Below are 23,621 nucleotides of genomic sequence, written 5' to 3' on the forward strand. Positions count from 1 at the left end.
ACCACTTGAATGCTTCTTGTTTTAGCAAGCTCTAGATACTTCTTTTGGCCACCCCTACTAGCCAATTATACATTGAGGTTCCGTTGTAGATTTTCACATGCAGAGGAAGAATGCCCCTGCTGTCCCTCGGTTCTCAGTGACGGGAAGGGTTAACAGGCATTCCATTGACAAGCTGGGCAAATGCTGGCACCTTCACCTTCTATAGACATGGGAATCCTGCAGACAGACTTGTTCTGCTATGGACCCTGTGCACAGAGGCAGCTCCTTGCTGGTTCTTGCCCCCTGGGCAAAGCTCTAGTCCTGGGGAGGTGGCTCTTGGATAGTGAAAGGATGCACATCGAGCTTCTAATTTTTCAGTCATTTACTATTTCATTTGACCTTGGGAAGAAACTTAATTGCTTGGAGTATTAATTTGTTTAATGGGTAGATATATCTACCTTCAGAGATGACGATTGTCTTTAAATGAGATAATGCATATGTATCGACTAAGCACAGAGCCTGGCAGATATATAGTATTGGATAGGTGATCAATAAACAATAGGTAAGCCAGAAGCTCCAAGACCATAGTAAGTAGCTGCAAAGGTGATAACACTACTCTCTTCCGAAACAAACATGTAAAAATTGCAAACTCAAAACTCCAGCCAAGCAGAAGGTTGAATTCTGGCATATTCTGAAGGCAGGAGAAAGAGCATCATCTACACAGACACCCCCCCTCCCCGCCCCCGTGCCTGGTCGTCTCTCTTGTGCTTTACCAATGAGACACAGGGATGAGGCATCAGCACAATCTCACTCTAAAACTTCTGCTTAGCGAGAGTCCAACCATCTTCACGTAGGTAAATAAGCTCAAAGGAATTTAATTTACCCTGTGAAGTGTGGATAGTACCAGTTTGTCTTTTAGAGAAGGCCTGCTGCCGCCTCCATAACATCAGTAATGAGGCCATTACCATCTGAGAGTGGCTCCCTCCTGAGAGCGGGTGGAGCTGTGGACCACAGCCTAATTCATCTTCCATGTGGTAATCTCGACCACTCCCTTGGTTGTGCATTGCTGTCTCAGAGGAGGGAAGAGGCAGAGAAGGAGGGGATGGAGGGGAGGGTAATGGGATGCCAGGCTCACTGCTGTGTTTTGTAAAGACATTACCTTCTGTTACCCCCTATTACCCCCATTTCTGCATAATATTTTCTACTCAGTTCCTGGAGACATCACCAGAAATTGACGTGTGCATACTGAATGAGCTTGGGATGTGTTTTATGTTGTTAGTTGTCTAGATCATATTTTTGCAGACAGCAGTAATATGTTAATTGTTCATTGGGGACATAGAATAGCTATCCTGATACTATCCTTCTTTATTTGATTTGGTTCGTCTGTTCTTATCACAAATGCCGTTGGCAATGGGGATCAAGAGTTGAGGATCCCACACCAACATACTTTTGCGCGCTAGGTATGGAGATGTTCACTCATCGTCCAGTTTCCAGTTCTTTAGATAAAACATAGGGATGAGACGCGATCATTAGAGAACCTAAAATTGTTGAGACTCCCGATGTGGAAGCACTGTGGCCAGATAAAACACGGTGGCGGGCACACAAGTCCTCAGCCCTGATTGGTCCAGATGGCGTAGGGCCACTGAAGTCCTTACTTGGTTTCACTGCCCAGTAATGTAGGATCTTGTATGTTTGATAAAGTCTTATTAGACAGCTGTCAATTGCTGATATGAAATCCATACTGCAGGTGCCAAAGGAGCAGAGCAGGCCCAGTTGTGGAGTTCACATTGTCTCTGGAGGGTCAGAGCTACCGAGTGTGCAGATGGGCCATCCATCCCCAGCCTTCGGGCACAGTCCCCTGCAGTTGTCCTGACAGACCTCCGCAACAGCTGTTGGGAGGATTGAGCTGACAGACGTCAAAGTTTACACAGAGACCACTAACCTCAGCTCCAATAGTTCCCCAGTGATAGATTTTTGCTCTTTTGTTTCTTGCTCAGTTGCTAAAGTCACATTTTTCTTCCAGCTCTTGAAGGATTCATCAGAGCCTGAAAAGTCGCAGTCAGTGCATTCTCCCATGTCCCCCTATCCTTAGTGGGCATACTTCTCCTCTGTGTCAGGAAAGCAAGCAGGTTTTCTTTCTGAGATTCTCTCAGTGTTGTTCTGGGTTCTGTTAAGGTACTGCGTTAGATTTCAGAAGAATTGTTTCACCCTTTGAGCAATTAGTACCTTTTTAAAATTCAGACATCTTTCAGACCCTGGCCCTCTGAAGGGCTTTTGTCAAGATGGTTTATCAGTCTTAGATCATGTTTTGCCAGCTGCTCAGGCCAGCGGCACAGAGAAAACACGGAGGCATATGGTTCAGATGCTCGCATTTTTATCTGAGTAAAATCTCTCTGAAAAGACCTCAGAATATAAAAAGCCAATCAGTTCATATGATGTCAGAATGTTTACTGTTTCTCTTTCCTGGGGACATTTTCTTGGCATCCCGGTCTGATCTAGGTGTGTCTAATTGTTCTAAAGGCACAGCTGTGTGAATTTGATTTGATCAAATTCCAGTTTCCAGTTCTTTAGATAAAACATAGGGATGAGACATGATCATTAGAGAACCGAAAATTGTTGATCTTCTAGGTGTGTCTAATTGTTCTAAAGGCACAGCTGTGTGAATTTGATTTGCCTGCAGAAAAAAAAAAAAGAAAAAGCCATATCTTCCAACGTCAGGGAACAATCTTAAACTTCCCTCTTAGCTCTCACTGTTGAATTTCCGCGAGGCCCCTGACTTAGACTCTTGGCAGCTAAGTAAAAAGGACCATTTTCCCGTCAGCCTCAGAGGCTGACTTTTGATATCTTTGAACATGTCTTGAGGAATAAGAACCAGATAGAATGGGCCTCAACACTTGGACTTTTTTTTTTAAAAAACATCTTTATTGGAGTATAATTGCTTTACAATGGTGTGTTAGTTTCTGCTTTATAACAAAGTGAATCAGTTATACATATACATATGTCCCCATATCTCTTCCCTCTTGCGTCTCCCTCCCTCCCACCCTCCCTATCCCACCCCTCTAGGTGGTCACAAACACCTAGCTGATCTCCCTGTGCTATGCGGCTGCTTCCCACTAGCTATCTATTTTATGTTTGGTAGTGTATATATGTCCATACCAATCTCTCACTTTGTCCCAGCTTACCCTTCCCCCTCCCCGTATCCTCAAGTCCATTCTCTAGTAGGTCTGCATCCTTATTCCCGTCTTGCCCCTAGGTTCTTCATGACCATTTTTTTTTTTTTTTTTTTAGATTCCATATATATGTGTTAGCATATGGTATTTATTTTTCTCTTTCTGACTTACTTCACTCATCACTTGGACCTTTAAGCACATTCATAGCTTAGAGCTAAAAGGGAGGGAAAAAAGAGAAGAAATCTTACCTGACTTTTCCCTTTGTGGATGTTTGTGTGACCCTTTCCTGCAGGCTTTTGTGGGAGCATTGCAGCAAAAGATAGTTTCTCCTCAGACAGCAATTTTGTTGAGACACAACAGACGCATTTTCCTGGAGCTGAAATAAGCATTTCAGCGTTGATGTTCAAGGCGCCCTCCGAGCCCTATCTCAGGGAAGCAGGAAGCTACTATTTTTAGTTGTGAAAACAGCAGCATAAGATGAAGAGGCTCGGATCGTGGCTAAGACTCTACTGTGTCTTCAAGTTACTCTAGGTCAGTCATGTCAAAGGTACTCACTGAGCAGTGGGCACAGCCCTCTGGGCAGTGTTCTGACATGATCCGGTACTCAAGTGCTGCGAGGATGCTGCCTAAACCCAGCTAGGGTAGACACTTTTTGAGGCATCTTCCTGCTGAGTACTGTTTTCTTGAGATAGTAGACTACGGTCCCTCCCCCTGCCTCCTCATCCCTCGTGAGAAGCATTCAGCGTGTGCGAGGTTGGAAGACTCTGCTCCGAACCTTGGGACTGCCTGTGGCTGGCGGCTTTCCCCACAGCTGCCTGGACCAGTCCTACTGCTTCTAGAGACGGCCTCTCTTCTGGCTTCGGAGATTGCTGCCAACACTGCTCGGACAGTGACTCAACCACCAGCCTTCCCCTACCCGGCTGATCAAACTGCTGTTAAAGCACTTACAGCGTAAACAGTCCATTTTCAGGCATCAGCACTCACACAAGAAAGCAACGGCATAGAAGAAAAGATACACCCAGCTAGTGGTCAACTCCCAAACCTTTTGCTTTTGAACGGCTGTGTTTCCTGTTGGCAGAGTATGATCTTTCCTAACGTCAGCATAAACACCACCCAAGCAGTCCTTTCTCAGACTTTCCGCTGGATATTATTACCATTTTTGTAGTTGTTAAAGAGTCAAAGAAGGCCCTTGTAAAGGTTTATCTCAGGGGTGCTGTGTCAGTTGCAAGTAACTGAAAACTCAAAAAGGCTTAAGCAGGAAAGGGAATTTATCAATGAGAGGTAGTCAGGGCTTCAGGAGTGATGGGCTTTGGGGCTCAGTTGATGTAATCGTGACTATTGTTGTCGTCATCACATTTTGACTTAGTCTTTCTTTCTGTTAGCATAAAACTCTCAATTTCATGTGATAGCTTGGAGTTAGCCTCAAATCTGGCAAGCAAGAAGAGGGACTGTCTCCCTGTCAGATACCTCAGCAGAAATCTCAGGGTATCTCATTGGCCCTAATAGAGTCACATGCCTTTCCTAAGCCAATTAGTGAGGAATGCAGTGATCTCTTTTGGTGGCCTGGATCACATGTCACAATGAGCCTGGGGTAGAATCATCTCCCCTAGAACCACACTGACTGAAAACCGGAGATGCATGAATTTCCAAATGAAAATGGGGACTGTTTCCACATGAAGGGGAAGTGGAAACTGAGTGTGACAAAGGGCACACACGTCCATTATAGGCACAGATACATGTAAGCAACTACACCTTCTCTGATGGGGCCGACTTCATGGCAGGCACTGAACTAAGTCTGGGTGAAGGGAGAGGAGAGGTAGGGAGGCACAAAGGTGAATAGAGCAGAGTCTTTGCCATTGAGGAACTTGATGTCTTAAGTTTTGCTTAGGCCAGAGGTAGCAAATTCATAGCTCAGGGGCCAGCACATCTTGTGTCCATGGCCGACATCAAGACGTCATTGATGGGCCCTTCCTGTTGAGCCTGGACATGGCGTTAGAATTCTTCCCATCACTGCGCTCCAGGCAGCCACGACAAACTGACAGTTACCAGCATATGAGAAGGTACTTATTTTCCAACCTGTCTTAGGTTGATATTTGGTGAGTTGGACCAAATGAACAATCTCTTTCAGTGGGTTTGGATAAAGTGGGCTGGATGTAAGCTGGAGGCCGAGATGGCTGGTCAGCAGTTGACCACCAGTCACTTGTCTGGAAACCCCTGAAGCTATGAGAAGACAGTAACTAGTTGACTGTACTTCACAGCTTGCAGACATCTAGCGTCTTTCAAATAGGTCAATGCGCATTTTACACTAATTTCTTTTCAAAGCATTTTATTTTATTATTATTATTTAAAAAATTTTTTTTATTTATTTGTTTTTGGCTGCGTTGGGTCTTCTTTGCTGCGCGCAGGCTTTCTCTGCAGTGAGCGGGGGCTACTCTTCGTTGCAGTGTGCGGGCTTCTCATTGCGGTGGCTTCTTTTGTTGCAGAGCACCGGCTCTAGGTGCGCGAGCTTCAGTAGTTGTGGCACATGGGCTCAGTAGTTGTGGCTCGCGGACTCTAGAGCACAGGCTCAGTAATTGTGGCTCATGGGCCCAGTTGCTCCGAGGCATGTGGGATCTTCCCAGACCAGGGCTCGAACCCGTGTTCCCTGCATTGACAGGCGGATTCTTAACCACTGTGCCACCAGGGAAGTCCTCAAAGCATTTTAAATAATACTAGATGAGAATAACAATTGATAACTAAGTTCACTTTTGTTTTTTTACAATTTTGTTGAGTGAGATCTATGTGGGATGGGGTGAAGAAAATTTTTATTTTACACAGTGTAGCAGAATTAATCTAGCTCTCTACTCTCAATGTTTAAAAATCACACTCAGTTTATTAATGGTAGAGTAAAAGGCCAAATTTGCCATATATGAACGTGAAGCCAGGATGAAGGCTATAAGGTACAAAATCATGACAAGATGCACAAACATTTTAGAGACATGTGTTTTCTCAAAGCTCTGGGACCAACCATGAAGGCATGTTAACTAAAAGAATATAAAGTGATGAACTTAAATGGTCTTAAATGTTAGAGGTAACCACTTCTTAACTCATCTCTTTAACACATTCAATCAACAAACATTTACTGAGCTTCTACCATGTGCAAGTTACTCTTAAATGTTTTGTGAGATACAAAGAGAATAAACTTGTCCCTTTCTACAGAAGAGGTAAACAACCAAACTGAAGATACAAGATTTACAAATATGAAAACTTAAGTAATAATAAAGCACTTAACAATCGAAAGCAATGATTGTCGCAAGATCAGTAGGCAGTAAGTGGTTAATTGCCAATTGGATTATATGAAGAATAATTATGGGAGGTTTTTAGGAAGGAGTGATTAGTTCAAACTGGAGGCTGAAGAACCTCATTGCTAAGGAAGGGGGAACTGACCTTGGCCTTGGGAGTTAGGATTGGTTTTGGAAGTCAGTCTTTGTGGGGAAAGCAGCCTATAAAAAAGCAAGATGAGTGGAAGGGGCAAACTGTATTTGAACAAGAGTGAATAAATAAATTTGTCTGGAGCTGATGTTTTGTGTAGAGGAGTGGAGGGGAGATGAAGTTGTAAAAATATATTGGGTTCAGTGGTAGAGGCCAAGCGGAAGGTTTTAGACGTAATCAGTAAGCAATGGGGAGTCAGGGAAAGTTTCTGAGTGGCAGAGTGGCATGGTCAAACTATCTTGGGGACGACTAATTTGAAATAGAGGTGGGGGCAGAATGGAGGTAACAGGTACTAGAGTCAAGGAAACAATTAAAGGGCCTTTTTCAATAATACTAGGGAAGCTTAAAGGGTCTGATTTAGTTCGTTGGCAGTAGAACTATAATCCTTATTGTGAAGTAAAAACAAGAGGTGGTCACTAGTGAGATACTTGCCAGAAAAGGAGGAAGGAGACCTCAGTTTGAGATTTTAGTCCCAAGAGATTGGAATAAATGGAGGAAACTGGAGAGGAGACCGTTCTTGGCTCAGATGAGAAATTTAGGCCGAGATGTTGAGGTTCAGGTGAAGGCCCAGTGACCGAGTACAACGTCCAGTACCTCCCTGTGTTGATGGCCAGAGAGGTTTCAGCTGCAAGTTCAGGAGTCCTCTGCGTGGAAGAGATGTTTGAATTAATACTTATCACCCAGCTTCAACAGTGATCAATACCTGACCAAACTTGTTTCATTAGCCCCACCACTTCTATCCTCTCCAGCACTCATTTTCTTGGATGGGGGAGTGTGCTGGCTGACTTTTCCTACGTCTCACTGAGAGTCAACCCTTGTCTATGTAGCACAGAGCATCTTGTTTAACTGAAATTTGTGATGAAATTGATGGAGCTGAGATTTCAGGAAATAAAAAGCGCTGTTTCTCTTTGGAATTTTAAGACTACTTGTTTATGACTACAACAAAATACATTGGCTGCTAGATCCTATTCTTGGGCTTTCCCTAGTTTCAATTCAGGATGTCCCTGAGCTTAAGACAGTACATGCATGTGGTATGAACTGCTTCTTGGAAATGCCTCTGCTGAGTACAGACAGGCATCCAGCCTTCTTCATCAGCCCAGGCGCAAAGCTGTGACAGGGGTCTTCATGCTGACAGTCACTCAAATTGGAACCCAAGTGTGGAAAATGAGCAGGAACCACAGCTCTGGTCTCTGAGGGAGGCAGGAGGCTGAGTTAATTGACCTCTGCTCTTCCTCCTTTCCCCTCTCTCCATTAGAAGTATCCAGAGTCATAAAGAGAGAGATCTACTCACGGGAAGTCACCAACAGGAACCCAGGACAGTGTGGGTATTGCTGAGGTTCTTAGCAGAGCGGCAGAGACCCGAGCCTGTATCACAAATAAGTCTTCATTTTCACTTCTCGCCAGATTTTGTGCTCCAGAAAGGTTAAAAGAGGATGGATTTATTAACTGGCCATCTTCATTTTCAATATCTCTTTTACTTTTTATTGGAGCATAATATTCATGTAGAAAAGTATAGATATCATAAGTACCCTGGTTGATGAATTTTCAGATTGAACACAGCTGTGTAACTAGCACCCAGATCAGGAGACAGAATGTTACCTGCACCCAGGAGCATCTCTGTGCCCCTGCCCAGCTACTGCCCCTCCCAGGGGTAACTGCTCTCCTGACTCCTTGCAGTGGGCATTACCAGCAATGCTTTCTATAATAAAATGGCAGTGGAGATAGTTCTTCGAGAAAATCCTTTCTTTTCAGATCCTTCCCCTCCTTGTGATACTCCTAGTACCCTCTAAAAAATATGCCAACAATCCCAGCAGTGCGGGAAGTGCCCAGGTAAGAAGTAACAGCCGTTGGGTAAGACCATCACTACAATCTCTTCCTGAATCCATGGTGAGCTTTCACCTTCGTGGCTGCCTTGCTGTTCTTGGCTAGCTCCTAGCAAACTCCATGGAGTTGATGGTGTCACCTGACAGCAAAGAGGGTGTTGTTGATGCTTTGGAGCACTCTAATGGAACATGCTGGAACTGTTGAATCCTCCATACAAGACGGGAGCAGTGGAGCCTTAGTGGGCCGAGCTGATGTGTGATGGCCACCCAAGCCTAGGAGCTTTGCTTCTGAAGCTCCCTGAGTTCTCCATCAGCAGCACAGCCAGCTTCTGCGTGGCCCAGGATTCTACCCACAACGAAATACAGGTGAGGCAGAAACATGGGCACTCAGCCCTCTGTGTCTCACCAGTCTGGGGTCCAGAGGGAAGGGCAGGAAGGAGTAGAGGTGAAGAGGGAGGGTATCAGGCAGTCATGTCTTTATCTTGGGTCATTTAAACATGTCTTTAACTGCAGTTTTGTTATCTGTAATATTGGAATAATAATAATATCTACCTCAGAGGGTTGTGGTGAGACTCAAATAGGACAGCGCATGTTGTAGTGCTGGGCAAAGAATCTGGCCCATGGTAAATGCTCAGTGAACATGAACTCTTACTATACTCTAAGAACCATCTTGCCAATGAAAGAACAAGGGAGTTTTAGGCTGGCAGAATGCAGTACTAGATGAGCTTTTGAATGCTTGAAACAACTGACTAGGATCGAATTTGAGTATTTTGACCTGTACAAACCTCTTGGTTATGTCTCCAAAATCAAACTGGCCTTTTATGGCTTTGATACCTCAGAGGCCCCACTCCCTGCATGGAGCGGGGGGACAATGGGGGACTTTCTCCTGCCACGGACTTGCATTTGGCGGGGGATGGGAGACCCCCTAGGATGAAGTAAGGTTTTGGCAGAAGAAAATAATCCTTTTAAAGTTCATAGTAAGGAAAGGGGAAACTGGATTGAATTTCCCCTAAGACCATTTCAAATTAAAATGTAGACTAGTGGAAGCTTGCAATGTCCTTTGGGCACAAAACTGGAACTCCTACGGTTCTCTCAATAATTTCTGTGGCTATCATATTGCCCTCTTCATCTCATCTTCATCCTCTCATCTTACCATGCTCCCAGCTTCCCCTCAATCACTAGCCTTGTGTGCTTGTGAATTATTGGCTCCAACACTCCAATCTGCTGCTGGCGGCAAGCTTAGTCAGCGCCCTATTTCCCCTTGCGCTCTGTGTCTCTCTTGGAACCATTTTCTAGGATTGAAGCCCTGGGTCCACCATCTACTAGCTGCACAAACTTGGGGGAGGATTCACATACTCTTTCAAGTTCAGTTTTCTCCTCAATAAAGTGGGGCTGTTGACAGCACCTCACTCATGGGGCTATTGCGAAGAATAAATGAGTTAGTGCAAGTAAATGGCTTAACACGGAGCCTGGAACTTAGTAAGCACTCAAGAGTTATTCATCATCACCATCGCCATCACCAGTCACCATCACCAGTTCCTGAGGTGCAGAAGTCTTACCAACAATCTTTCTTATGTGTCCACGGTGTAGTTATCTCCTGACTTGCTTTAAATGTGAACCCTTGAATTTACATCTTTAGGTCATGTAGTTGCCTAATTGCTTTCCAGATGCCCGGGCCTCCAAAATGTCTACCTGTGCACCTCAGAATTTTCACGTCCATTTTGCGTCTGAACACCCAGATGAAAAACTCAATCAGATGTTCAGATATTCAATATATCTAGTACCAACCACTCAGGTTGTCTTAAATATCTGGAGCACTGACTGAAATTTTTAATCTGCATTTGGATGTCCGGCATCAGAAGACACTGCCCTATCCTGGACAAGGCTGGGAAGAAACAAGACACTTGGATGTAATCAATTTGTCACAGCTTGTTGATATAGAAGACACTTTGATGAATCAAAACAATTTTAAAAGTTGTTTTTACCAAAAAAAAAAAAATGGGTAAATCACCATATATCCCTGCAAGATGAAGGATGGGGTGAAGATTAGGAACGAGGTGAGGATAACTCTTGCACATATTACAATTTATAGGTCATGATTTTTGAAAAACTGAGGTATAATTTACTTTCAATGAAATTCACTCATTTAAAGTATACAAGTTCAGGAGTTTAGAAGCATATACGCCATTACCACATGAAGATATAGAAAATATTTTCACCATTCCAGAAAGGTCCCTCGTGTCCCTTTGCAGTCAGTCCCCATCCACTACCCCCCGTCCCTTCCAACCATTGCTCTGCTTTCTGTCACTATACTTCTGCCTTTTCTAGAATTCCACATGAATGACATCGTCTGATATGTCGACTTTATGTCTGGCTTTTTCCTCTTATCATAATTCTTTTGAGATTCAGCCATGCTGTTGCATGGACCAGTAGTTCATTCATTTTCATTCTTGAGTGGTATTCCATCATACCACAATTTGTCTATCCATTCACCAGTTGAATGGTTTCCACTTCTTGGCTATCATGAATAATGCTGCTATGAACATTCGTGTAAAATTTTTTGCACAAACCTGTGTGTTCATTTCATGTGAATAAATATGTAGGAGTGAGAATGCCAGGTTGTATGGTAAGTATGTGTTTAACCGTTGATGAAACTGTCGGTCTGTTTTCCAAAGTGACTGAACCATTTTATACTCCCAACAGCGAAGTATGAGAGTTCCAGCTCCCCATTCTCACTAATACTTTATATGGTTACTCTTCCTTATTTTAGCCATCCTAGTGGGTATGAGTGGTTTCTTGTTGTGATTTCAATTTTCATTTCCCTAATGTGTGTGATGTTGAGCATCATTTCAGGCGCTCTTAGGCCATTTGCACATCTTCTTTGGTGAGGTGTCTCCTGAATCTTTTGCCTGTTTATTTTTATCAGATGTTTGTCTTATTACATAGTAAGAGTTCTTTACATATTATTGATGTCCTTTAGCAGACTACGTTCTGCAGTTATTTTTCCCAATCTGTGACTTGTCTTTTCATTTTCTTAATGATGTCTTTCTAAGAGCAGAAATCTAAAATTTTGATGAAGTTCAATTTATCAGTTTTTTTAATGGTTTGAAGTTTTTGTGTTCTAAGAATCTGCTTACACCAAGGTTATATTTTCTTGAAGAATTTTATATTGTTTTAGCTCTTACAGCTAGGATTTATTTTGAGGTAATTATTTTATAGTGTAAGGTCAAGGTTGAGGTTCATTTATTTGCACACGGATATCCATTTTCTCCAGTACCATTGGCTGAAGACTATCCTTGAATTATGTTGACATACTTGATGACTTTTAAGAGTTGAAAGTTTTCTTTTTTTTCTCAGTTATGCCAAAATGTCCCTTTCAAAAGGATGTGACAAACTTCTGTGTACCATTTTTAAAAATTAGAAAATTATTGGAAAGGCAAAGATACAAGCTTGATTATTACAAAATTGTTTACAATAGCAATAACTGGAAACAATCTAAATATATAGCAATAGGAAGCAAGTTAAATAAATTATGGTATATTCATGTAGTAGAATATTGCAGCCCCTAAGAATCTTAATGTTGATCTACATATACGAACAGGGAAAGATATTCACCATAAGCTTTAAGGGAACACACGTAGATCACAAATAGAATGCCTGATGTCCATTTTTATAAAAACAAAAACAACAATAAAAATTATAATCATTTACGTGTGTTGAGAAAAGAAGGATATAAAATAGTATAGAGTGTTTATTTTGGGGTGCTGGGATTCCAGATAATTGAATTTTATATTTCTCTTTCAAAGAACATGGTTTATGTTCAACATCAGGGAAAAACATTTCTTTACAAAAAAGAGCCATGGACTCTTAGCATCAGTATTTAAGGATTCCCTATATATGTGGCTTAACATATCACTATGATATTCTCACCTTAAATGCTCTTAGGTGGTGTGAACTTTCTGGAAAATCAGATTCCAGCAGAAATCTGGTTTGCTCAAGCTAGAGAGACCTACGAAAGGCTTACTGAAGAGAATGAGGCATTTGAAGCTTCATTTCCATTAAAATGCAAATGAGAATTAAAGTTTTCCATATGGTGATGCATCTTATTTCCAAACCCCCCCCCCATTAAATCTAAATTCTTTAATGATGTAATTCCTCACAATTATAAGTATATGTAATCTGCTCTGTTTTTCTATCGATAGCACAGATAGATGCATCTGATCACTCATGTGGCCATATGGTGTGATGAGACATGAATCTACTTTTAAAAGTTTTATTTTCCCAGAATATATTTTGCCTTCAGCTATATGCACATCATCACTCTGTTTTTTAGAGGGTGGCTCTCAGAACTGTGACTCAAGCCAGGACAGAGCTAGACTGGAATGTTCCATGAAGACAAGCATCTGCAGCCCCCAGCCCGGTGCCCGACCCTCAGCAGCCCCCAGAAAATGCCTGTGGAGAAAATGGATTGAGAAGAATGTGGCTGCATTTAAGAACCATGGTCATGTTCATACTTGGATGATCAAAAAGAAGATGTTTCAACTTCAGGGGTCCTGAGTTACATCTTTTATGATGTGAAAATAATTAGAATCCTTAGCATTGTCTTATTTACCATATAACAACATGGTACATATTTTATGTTCCCAGAGAAATGTTAAGGTCAAGATATGATGGCTGGATTTACAAAAGCATGGATGGGTCTAGAGAGTATTATGCTTAGTGAAATGTCATACAGAGAGAGAAAAGTACTCTCTGTTATTACTTATATGGGGAATCTTAAAAATAAGACAAAGTAATGTGTATAACAAAACAGAAACAGACTCACAGATATAGAGTGCAAGCTAGCGGTTACCAGTGGGGAGAGAGGATGGGGGAGGGGCAAAAGTAGAGATATGGGGGTATGGGATTAAGAAACACAAACTACTATATATAAAATAAATAAGCAATGAGGATATATTGTACAGCACAGGGAAATATAACCATTATTTTGCAATAACTTTAAATGGAGTACGATCTATAAAAATATTGAATCATTATGCTGTACACCTGAAATTAATATAATATTGTAAATCAATTATACTTCAATAAAACAAACAAACAAACAAAAAGATATGATGGCTGGGTGTTAATGACATCACAACCAGACCCTCTGCCTCCTACTGCCATTTTCTTTTTTTTTTTTTTTTTTTTTAACAAATTCAATAAAGACTGCTTTATTGCTGCACGACAGTCATGAAACTCAGCTGCACAGGGACCTTACCACACCGCGCAGAGGCTGGTTCACGGGACCTTGTGATCCTGTTAATGGGCCTCTCTGTTGAAATTAACACAGGCCGCAGGGACCAAAAGTTCCCCTCGGCCCTTCTGAAAATGTTCGGGAATGGTAGTGCAGGAAGGTAATACACACTTTCTGCATTTCTGCCCTGCAGTGCAGCAGTTGTTGCTGTTGGGAGTCACTGTGCTAATTCTCTTAGGTCATTTTTCCCTTTAGTTGTTCTGACTACCTCCAAGCGCTCCATGGCTGCACGCTTGTCTCACTGGAAAATGCACAGCCCCAATTCTGTGCAGGGACGACGCAAAGCAGAGTGTGATGCATCTCTCTGGAGCATCAAGTTTATTAACTAGAATTGGAAGAACCAAGGAGTTCTTGGAACAAGAACTATCCCCCTCCCCCACCAACACGGAAGACAGAAGAGTAGGGGAGGGGAGACGTGCCCCAGGAATGACAGTCCAGTCTCTGAAGTTTCACCCAGGTTGGGGTTGAGGGGCAGACCTGCAGCCACGGTGGCCTCGCTTTCGGTCGCCCGGGCTGCTCCGGACCATCCTCTGAGCTGCCCAGGGTCTTGGATACGATGCTTCTGAAGGCCGTGCAGAGAACACACTCCTCTTCCCCTGCACCGGGCCCCAGGGAGCGCGGCGGCCTGACCTTCCTGCCTCGGTCATCCATGGGGTTCACATGGGCTCACTTTATTATGACGCCTCATGCTGGGCAGCTTGCAACAAAGATGTTTCAAAATAAAGTTCCAGATTCTCCCAGGCACCCCTTGCTTTTTCTGGCTCTGGCCAGAGACAGTGGATGAGGACACACTCTCAGGCTGCCCAGCGTGGGAGGACCTTCCAGTGTTGGACACACCCAGGGGGCAGCTGCTTCCCTCTGGGGCTCCAATCCTGCTGCTGCTGGAGGTGGATGTCCCAGTGCCACACTGGGGGGCTGGGCTGGGGGTGGCAGTCCTCGCCTCCAGGCTGGGTGGGGGACAGGCAGACTCACCGGTCTTCTGCCCTGCCTGCTGGTCTTCCTGCAGCTGCACATTTTTTCTGTGGTAGAGCCACCTGGTTTGCAGGGAGGACACCACAGGGCTTGGAGAAGGCTCAAGTTCACTGCCACAGAGGTCCCCGCAAGAGAAGGGCTTCAGAGTTATGATGGAGACCTCCACCGTGGGTTTCTCGGCGCTCACACTGCCTGTCCCGGTGTCCTGGATCTGGTCGCAAGTCAAGCCCGGAGTCCTCACCATTGTCACCTCCCGGTCCTCTGCACAGGGTGGCTGGAGTGGCTCCTTCCGGCCCATGTTGACCCATGGATGCCTCATGAGGTCAGGTAAGGTGCCTCTGTCACTGGGGTTGAGGGCAATCATTTTTTGTAACAGATCCCTTATCTTCAAAGACAGATAAGGTGGGATGGGGTACTGCCCTTGTAGGATTTGCTTCCGCAGCTCCTGGAAGTCTTTTCCCACAAAGGGCCGGGACCCAGTTACCATGGTGTACAGCACTACTCCCAGGCTCCACACGTCCGCCGCAGGGCCGCTGGAGCTCTGCCCCAGGAGGAGTTCCGGGGCAGCATAAGGGCGTGTGCCGCAGATCGTGTCCAGTTGGACAATGTCATCACACTTGTTGCTGAGGCCAAAGTCTGTAAGTTTGATATTCATGTTGGAATCAAAGAGGAGGCTCACTGGCTTCAGGTCCCGGTGCACAATGCCCCTCCGGTGGCAGTGCTGCAGGGCGGAGACCAGCTGCTGGAACGGGCCTCGGGCCTCCGCCTCTGTCATACGGCCATGGATCTTCAAATAGCGGTACATGTACCCCCCACTGAGGTACTCCATCACCACGAAAAATGTCTCCTCTGTGTCAATCACCCCCAGCAGTTTTACAATATTGGGGTGATTCAGAGCCTTCAGACTGCACACTTCCCGGAAAAGTGCCTGGACACTTGAGAAGCTCTGACGCCTTTTCTTTATGACCTTCACAGCCACCTGTGTCCCGGTCAGAATGTGCCGGGCCAACTTCACTTTACCGAAGGTGCCTTCACCAATGGTGTGGAGGATCTCGAAGTCATCAATATGAGCCTTCTTGCCAGCAGATTTGGCTGTGAGGCCCTGCATCCTGGTGATCTGCTAACTACACTGACTGACAGCACTACCTAGCAACGCTAACTACGCTAACTAACAATGCTAACTGTACTAACAGTGCTAAGTATGCTGTCTCTACTAACAACGCTAACTACGCTAACTGTACCAACAGCGCTAACTAGTACTAACTACACTAACTATGCTAATCAAGTATTAACTATACCAACAATACTCACTATGCTAACTGTAGAAAGAACAATGACACAAATAAAAAAGAGTAGAGAAAAGAGAAACGAAAATCAACAAAATGGCAGAAACAAGGAAAACAAAAGCTAACTGTAGGTCCAAGGCCGTCAGGTCACCAGAAGCAGCTTCCTGGGCTCTAAGGACCAAAAACCTGGGCCCACCTTTCTCTTTCATAGGGCTTTGTGAAGTACATCACAATGGTGCACTCTGAGGTCAGAGCAAGAAATGGACCCATCACCGCTGGGGATACACCACAGTGGTTTTCTCACTTTTTGAGTTCAAGGCCCCTTTACACTTAGGAAAAAGACCAGACCCTCTGCCTCCTACTGCCATTTTCTTAAAAAAAATTTTTTTTGTTATTTGCCTCATCTCTAGAGCTTAAATATATTAGAGACTGGTGCTTCACTTTGACTAGTTGAACAAATGACCCAGTTTACTAGAGTGAAATCAGGAAGAGCAGCTCTTTTGTGAGCGTGGTTGATTTAGGGTATCAAGGCCTGTTTGTCTTCGTGACTTCGCTACCGACATTCTTCATTTGCTTATCAATCAACACTGTGGGAGAGATACATGCCAGTACTGTGCTGGGCACCAGGGGGATGGACGGTGAATGAGAGCCATTTGTGTGGCTCTCGGTGGGTTCAATGTTGAGCAGGAGAGATGAGAGGACACACACGTGACCCAGGCCATCGTGATGAGTCAGGGGCTGAGCCCAGTGCAAAGACTCCTCCCATAGAGAAGAAGGCAAGAAAGGCTTGGTGGTGTGGCATTCGAGTTGAAACTTAAAGAATGGAAAAAATAGAACAGTCTGAGGAATGGGGAGGCATTTTAGTTCACGGAGTGGTCAAAAAGGGTGGAGCCCTTTTCCACGAGCAGCGAGTTTTCCTGTTTGACTAGAGCAAAGGGCTAAGGAAGGGTAAAGCAGGACACAAGAGTGATTGGTAAGCTGGAGCCAAATTATTGATGGGTTTTGGTGCCAGGCTGAGAAACGTTCCCAGGCAGTGGGGAGCTGACGGAGGACTTTTTGCTGAAGACAGAGGCAAATAACCTGCACGTTAGAATGATTCATCTAACTGGTGTATTGGATGGATGGAAGTGGAGAAATGCTGTGGTGGGAGAGACCAATTAGGTGGGAGGCTACTGCAATAGACCAGATGAAAAACCACGTGGGTCTGAGCTACAAAAGGTGATGCCTAGGTTATGAGCTATTCAGAAATTTAAATCAGCAGGCCTTGGAGACTGATTCGGTGTGGTGATGAGGCAGAGGAAGAGTCACTGGTCCGCGGAAAGGGGTAAAACAGGCAGAGTGTGTTTTAGGAAAGATACAGCGATGAGAGCCTGGGGTGTGTATTAGTTCGCTAGGCTGTAAAATACCAGACTGGGTGGCTTAAGCAACAGAAATGTATTTCCTAATAGTTCTGGAGGCTAGAAGTCCAAGATCAAGGTGCTGGGTAGGCTGGGTTTCTCCTGAGACCTTTCTCTGTGGCTTGCAGGTGACCGCCTTCTCCCTGCATCCTCACGTGGTCTTGGCCCTGTGCGTGCATCCTTGGGATCTCTCTGTGTGTCCAAATTTCCTCACCTTATAAGGACACTGGTCAGATTGGATTAAGGCTCACCCTAACTGCCTCATTTAACTTAATCACCTCTTTAAAGGCCTTCTCTCCAAATACAGTCACATTCTTAGGTAGGGCTACAACATATGAATTTGGGGAGGGGGGACACTAATAGCCTATAACAGGACATAGAATTTGACGTACCTGTGGACATCCCAGAGAAGGTCTAGTAGGTGGTTTGCAGTGTCAGTCGGAACTCAGGGGAGAGGTCAGGGCTGGGCATGTAGAGATGAGTGGCATGAGTCAAATGCATGAGCTGAGGTCAGGGGAGAAGATGAAAAGAATAGCTCACTCTGGGGGTTGTGATGATAAAAATAATAAAATAGTAATAGCGTCCATGTATTGAAGTTTCTGTGTATTAGGACTAGGCTGAGCCTTTGGTACTCTGGGAACAATAACTCTAGGAAACAGTGATTATTATTTTTATTATTATTGTTATTGTTGTTATTTGCTTTCTTTAAAAGATTTTTTTGATGTGGCCCATTTTTTTTAAAAGTCTTTAATGAATTTTTTACAATGTTGCTTCTGTTTTATGTTTTGTTGGCCGTGAGGCATGTGGGATCTTAGCTCCCCGACCAGGGATCGAACCTGTGCCCCCTGCATTGAAAGGCGAAGACTTAACCACTGGACTGCGAGGGAAGTCCCATCCTTTGCTTTTACTTTATAGAAAAGAAAGAAAAGAAAAACCTTTATTTTATTTTAAAGAAAGGAAAGGTTAAGTGATTTTCTAAGGTCGGGGTCTAAGTTCTGAGAGCTCACAAGTAGCAGAACCAGAATATAAAATTCAAGTGTGTCTGAATTTAAAGATTTGTGCCTCAGCACTGCACTGCACTGTCTCCAGGAAAAGCAAGTAGAAGGGAAAGAGAAGGAAGGCGGGGGCAGAATCAATGTTTGGAGGTGGGGGGAAGGCAGAGGAGGAAGAGCAGAGCAGAGGGACGGTGAAAGGATGGTCAGAAGACAGAAAAACCAGGCAGAAGAAGATGACAGATGGCATGTATTGGGTAGAGAATGGCAAGTGGGAAGAGGAGGTGGCAAGCCTCGTCATCACCGGAAGGAGCAGGAGGGAGAGAGCTCCGGTGGAACGGGAAGCGGAATCAAGGGGAATTTATTTTTAGAATGGGCTCGAAAGATTTAAAAATGCTGGTAGGCAGAGAGGGGAGACCCAGCTTCCAAAGATAGGAAAGAGGAAGTCATCTAATGAGAAGTAGGGGTGGCAAGTGGAAGATGGCTTTAAAAAGGAACAGGGACTCTTCCTCTGAGACAAGAGGGAGTAATTAAGAATGGGTGATGACATGGACAAACCAGGAGGTTGGCCGGCTTAGAACAGAGAAGGGTCGAATTCCAACAAGTAGTAGTGTCTGAAGAAAAGTTACCAGCAAGAAGGATGAGTTCCTGACGCACAAGTTATGTCAATCCAGAGATGGTCCATTTTTCTCAGTCTAAGGCTTGGGCTCGTCCTGAAACTAGGGCTAAGTGGAACCTGCGAGTGAACCCAAATGGTTTCAATTGAAGGAATTATTGGGCTGTCCAGGATCAATAAGTATTTGTACACAGTGAGAAACATTCCCCCATCTGCTCATATTTATGGAATGACCTCCACGTGCAAAGCATGATAAATTCTTGGGAGACTGATATTACAAATGTTTCCCAACATGTCTTCACGGGTAGATGGATCCCATCTTTAGCCCCTGACATGCGCAGGAGCCAAGGTAGAAGCTGGATGGGGAATGGCTGTATGCTGGTCCCTGGCCTTTTCAACATTGTCCTTAGAGATACTTATGATTTGTTTGACTTGGCCTGAGTAATAAGCAAATCATCCAGTAAAGGGGCTCACCCTCTAGCGATCTGGATTGGCAACAGGAGAGCCAGTTAATTAGAAGGTAATTTTATAACACTGCTTTTAAGTTGTCCACGTGCTGTAGCAGAGGATTCAGGGCTTTTTGAAGCAAGGGGCATTGTCTGGGGAAAATGCAGGTGTGAGTGTATTTCACAGTGTGGGAGTGAGAAGGGCGCAGAACTCAGTGGTCCTGTGAACCTCCCCCAGGCTCTCACGAGAGTGGTCCCTTGTGGTCGGTCGTTTTTGGATGCTTGCTCTGTGGGCAGTGAGAAAGTCTGGTTTCTTCCCAGGGAGTCTCCTGTTGGTGGGCGGTGAGCTCGGCTCCCATGTGCGGATCTAGCATGAAGTGGACGTTGAAATGGTGGAAAGCAGAGGGAGGTTTCTGCAGCCGCTGCAAAGCGGTGTAGACCACATCAAAACCAAAAGAGAGTCTGGCCAAGCTTGGCACCATTTTCCCCAAGGGCTGCCAGTAGCTCACACCGGTGTGTGCCTCCTTGAGGGCATCTGAGACGTGGCTTCTTGGCTATTGAGAAACAAATTAGTGCTGTGGACCTTGGCTCGTGGATCCCTGGGTCTGGAGTCCCAGACTGGACCACGATTTACACAGGGAAGCCTTCACAGCCCAAACCCGAGCTTCCAGAGGCAGCAGACATATTCCTCTCACCTTCAGCGCCACACGTGTTTGGTATTTTAAAGTAGGAATTTGCTTGAAAACGGCAAATGATACAGCATGAATTTCAACAGGATTCAGCATGATCCCTCTGGGAGGCAGGGTGGGGAGTGCATGTGTCTCTGGGGAAACAGGCTTCAGAATACGATCCTTCACGGCTGGTTACAGAATAAAGGCCACCTAGTTTAAAAATAAAGTTCTATTTCTTTTAAAGGAAAGACAATGGAAACATTAGACTAGAGGAGGCGTTCTGAGGCCATTTAGTCTCTCCCCAGGGAAAAAGAAGAAGAAACCCATTGCACACTCCTACTACCCTTCATTCCAGCCCAGCTCAGGGCTAGGCAGAGGAAGGGCTCTGTCCTGGGTTGCTGAAATCTCTTTGAACAAATTTCTTTTCTTAGCAGGCCACTTCAGGCTACACCCCCAGACCTTGAGATAAATGTATCTATTCTCAGTGCTGACCCTGGGAATGATTTGATGGAAAAATCTGAAAACCCTCTCAAATATGTTATTTCACCTGAGCTTTTAATAGGAGCTATATGGCTGACAATTCAAAATTGGGGTCCCCAATAAGTATTTGAAGGGCAGACATTGTGGATTGAGACAGGATGCCTGTGCCCTTGTCCCAAGCAGACAGGCAGGAAAAATGAGAACTTGTTGTTAAGTGGCTGCACCATCATTGCTTCTGAGCAAAGAAGCTTTGTTCCAGCCAACACACAAATGCTGGTACACCTAGACATGCCTCGACTGAGAAGTATTTAAGCTGTGAGTTAGCGATGCTATTCTAGTTTAAAATTGATTCAATTTGGTGAAGGGTTCTGCATTCGCCTACAATACTCTTTGCTGTCAATTTAATCTTCACATTAAAACTGAGTCTTCACAAATATCATACAATATCATTTATGTGTGGAATCTAAAATATGATACAAATGAACTTATTTACAAAACAGACTCACAGACATAGAAAATAAACTTATGGCTACCAAAGGGGAAAGTGGGGGAGGGATAAATTGGGAATTTGGGATTAACTTATACACACTACTATATATAAAATAGATAAACAACTAGGTCCTATTGTATAGCACAGGGAACTATATTCAATATCTTGTAATAACCTATAATGGAAAAGAATCTGAAAAAGAATATATATATATATATATATATATAGTAGAATATAATATATATATAGCATATATATATATATATATGTATATATATAAAACTGAATCACTTTGCTGTATACCTGAACCCTTGTAAATCAACTATACTTCAAAAAAAAAAAAAAATAAAGTTAACCAACAAGGACCTACTGTATAGTAGAGGGAACTATACTCAATATTTTGTAGTAAGCTGTAAGGGAAGATAATCTGAAGAATATATATATGTGTATAACTATATCGCTGTGCTGTACACCTGAAACTAACACGATATTGTAAATCAACTATACTCCAATTAAATATATATATATACATACATATATATATTAAAGAACTTAAAAAAAATAAAGTAACTTTAAAAAAGTCTTTTTTTTTTTTTTTTCCTGTGAGAGTGATTCTTTTTTTTTTAATTTTATTTATTTATTTATTTATTTATTTATTATTATTTTGGCTGTGTTGGGTCTTCGTTTCTGTGCGAGGGTTTTCTCTAGTTGCGGCAAGCGGGGGCCACTCTTCATCGCGATGAAGGCCTCTCACTATCACGGCCTCTCTTGCTGCGGAGCACAGGCTCCAGACGTGCAGGCTCAGTAGTTGTGGCTCACGGGCCTAGTTGCTCCACGGCATGTGGGATCTTCCCAGACCAGGGCTCGAACCCATGTCCCCTGAATTGGCAGGCAGATTCTCAACCACTGCGCCACCAGGGAAGCCCCCAAAAAATGAGTCTTTACATTTAATTCCTTCGAGCTATTGCCAGGGCTGAAGAGCAGCACGAGAGTCTTAAGTAGGGCAGAGACTCCCTCTGTCTAGTTAGGGGAAAACTCTATTCAAATCCAGGGACACGAGGACAGCAGACTCTGCTGCTTTTTATTCCTGTGGTCATCCCACAGTAATATGTGGTCCAGAATCTTACCGGTGTCCCTGCCCCAAGCTTGCTGTTGGAGAGATGACATTTGGAAAATGTCCCTTCCGTATGCACAACTCTCCAGTGGTTTACCCTCACACACTTGGACTAAAATCCAGTCGTGACCGTGGTTCACAGGGCGCCCCCAGGGTTTGGCGGGCGGCCACCTCCCCGCTCCCTTTGCCATCCACTCCTACATGGCTTCTCTCCAGGCGTGCTGGCCAGCGGTCCCTTGCCTGTGCCAAGTACACGCCCCCTCTGGCTCTCCTCTCCATCTGGGGCGCTCTTCTCCAGGCATCAACACGTCTCAGCCCCTCATCCTCAGGTAGCCACTCGATTTTTACCTCCTTACTGTGCCTTTCCCTGACTGCCTTATCTCTCCAACTTCACCAAGCCTTTTCTTCTTCTTCAAGGCACTTACCACTAACATTATATTATCTGTTTGATGACTTGGTTTATCGTTTATCTTTCCCCGCTCGAATGTAAACTCTGTAAGGGCAGGGGATTTTTCTGTTATGTTCCCATCATTTAGAACAGTATGTGCTCAATCAATTTTGGGGGGAACAGTAAGTCAATACTTCATATCCTTGTTCATCTGTGGATGACAAAAGGCCTGAAAGAGGTCATCGTATAAAGACGGGTTGCCAGTGGCTGGTGTTATGTGACTAGAAATGTGTGTGGTGAGGAGAGGCACGGGAAAATGAGTTGAAATACTTTTTACTCTCCTCCTATGGGAGAAAATTCTGGAGAAACAGGACGGAGAACAATAGATACGTAATATGGTTGAGCTAAAAGTTCCTTAGGAAAAGCTTTCTGGACTTTTCATCAACAAAGGTCTCTTTTTAAATTTCTTTCCTGTATTTTGTCAGATCTTCCTACCAAAACCTTACGCTTTTTCAACAACGATCCATTGATTTTCTCTTGTTTTATTAATTAAATACATATGTAATGTCCATTAGAACATCACATCAGAGTGAAAATAACCAGGGTCATTGTGTGACTCTGAGATAATTCCTTCTGGAAGCAAAGGCAGAACTTGTGCATCCTCAGCTCCAACAATTAGACACTCTCCACTGGACTCTCTGAAATTTTGAAAATAGCTCAAGGGCCCCCACTAGCCTCTAAAATACGGTGACTCGCCCAAGTTCACAGCAAGTTGTCGGCAATATTATTAGACTGGAATCCTGCTGTTGTGACTCCCATATACTCTGGGTGCTCTGTTTATCTCCTACTCATGCATGAACAATTTCCCATGGAGTCAACTCACATGTGAGCTCTGCTCCAATTGTTTACTTAGAGGCCAAGAGTAACAGTAGCTACTATTCATTAAACATAAACTATGTCTGTGCTGAGTGGTTTTCCTAAATTTGCTATGACTCCAAATAACCTTTATAATAAGTATCATTACCCTCGT

The 23,621-nt window shown here is 44.0% G+C and overlaps 1 pseudogene across 1 annotated transcript; it reads right to left on the reverse strand.

Annotated features, from left to right (window-relative positions):
- Positions 1-12,874: 12,874 nt before the first annotated feature.
- On the reverse strand, positions 12,875-21,644 carry LOC309657717 (serine/threonine-protein kinase MARK2 pseudogene; annotated as a pseudogene). The gene is made up of 2 exons: positions 14,872-21,644; positions 12,875-12,895 (listed from the first exon to the last, which is right to left on the reverse strand). The product of its transcript is annotated as a serine/threonine-protein kinase MARK2 pseudogene (transcript).
- Between the last annotated feature and the right edge of the window lie 1,977 nt (positions 21,645-23,621).

This window comes from Balaenoptera physalus (assembly GCF_965194825.1).
Source record: "Balaenoptera physalus genome assembly, chromosome: 3".
Taxonomy (NCBI): Eukaryota; Metazoa; Chordata; class Mammalia; order Artiodactyla; family Balaenopteridae; genus Balaenoptera; species Balaenoptera physalus.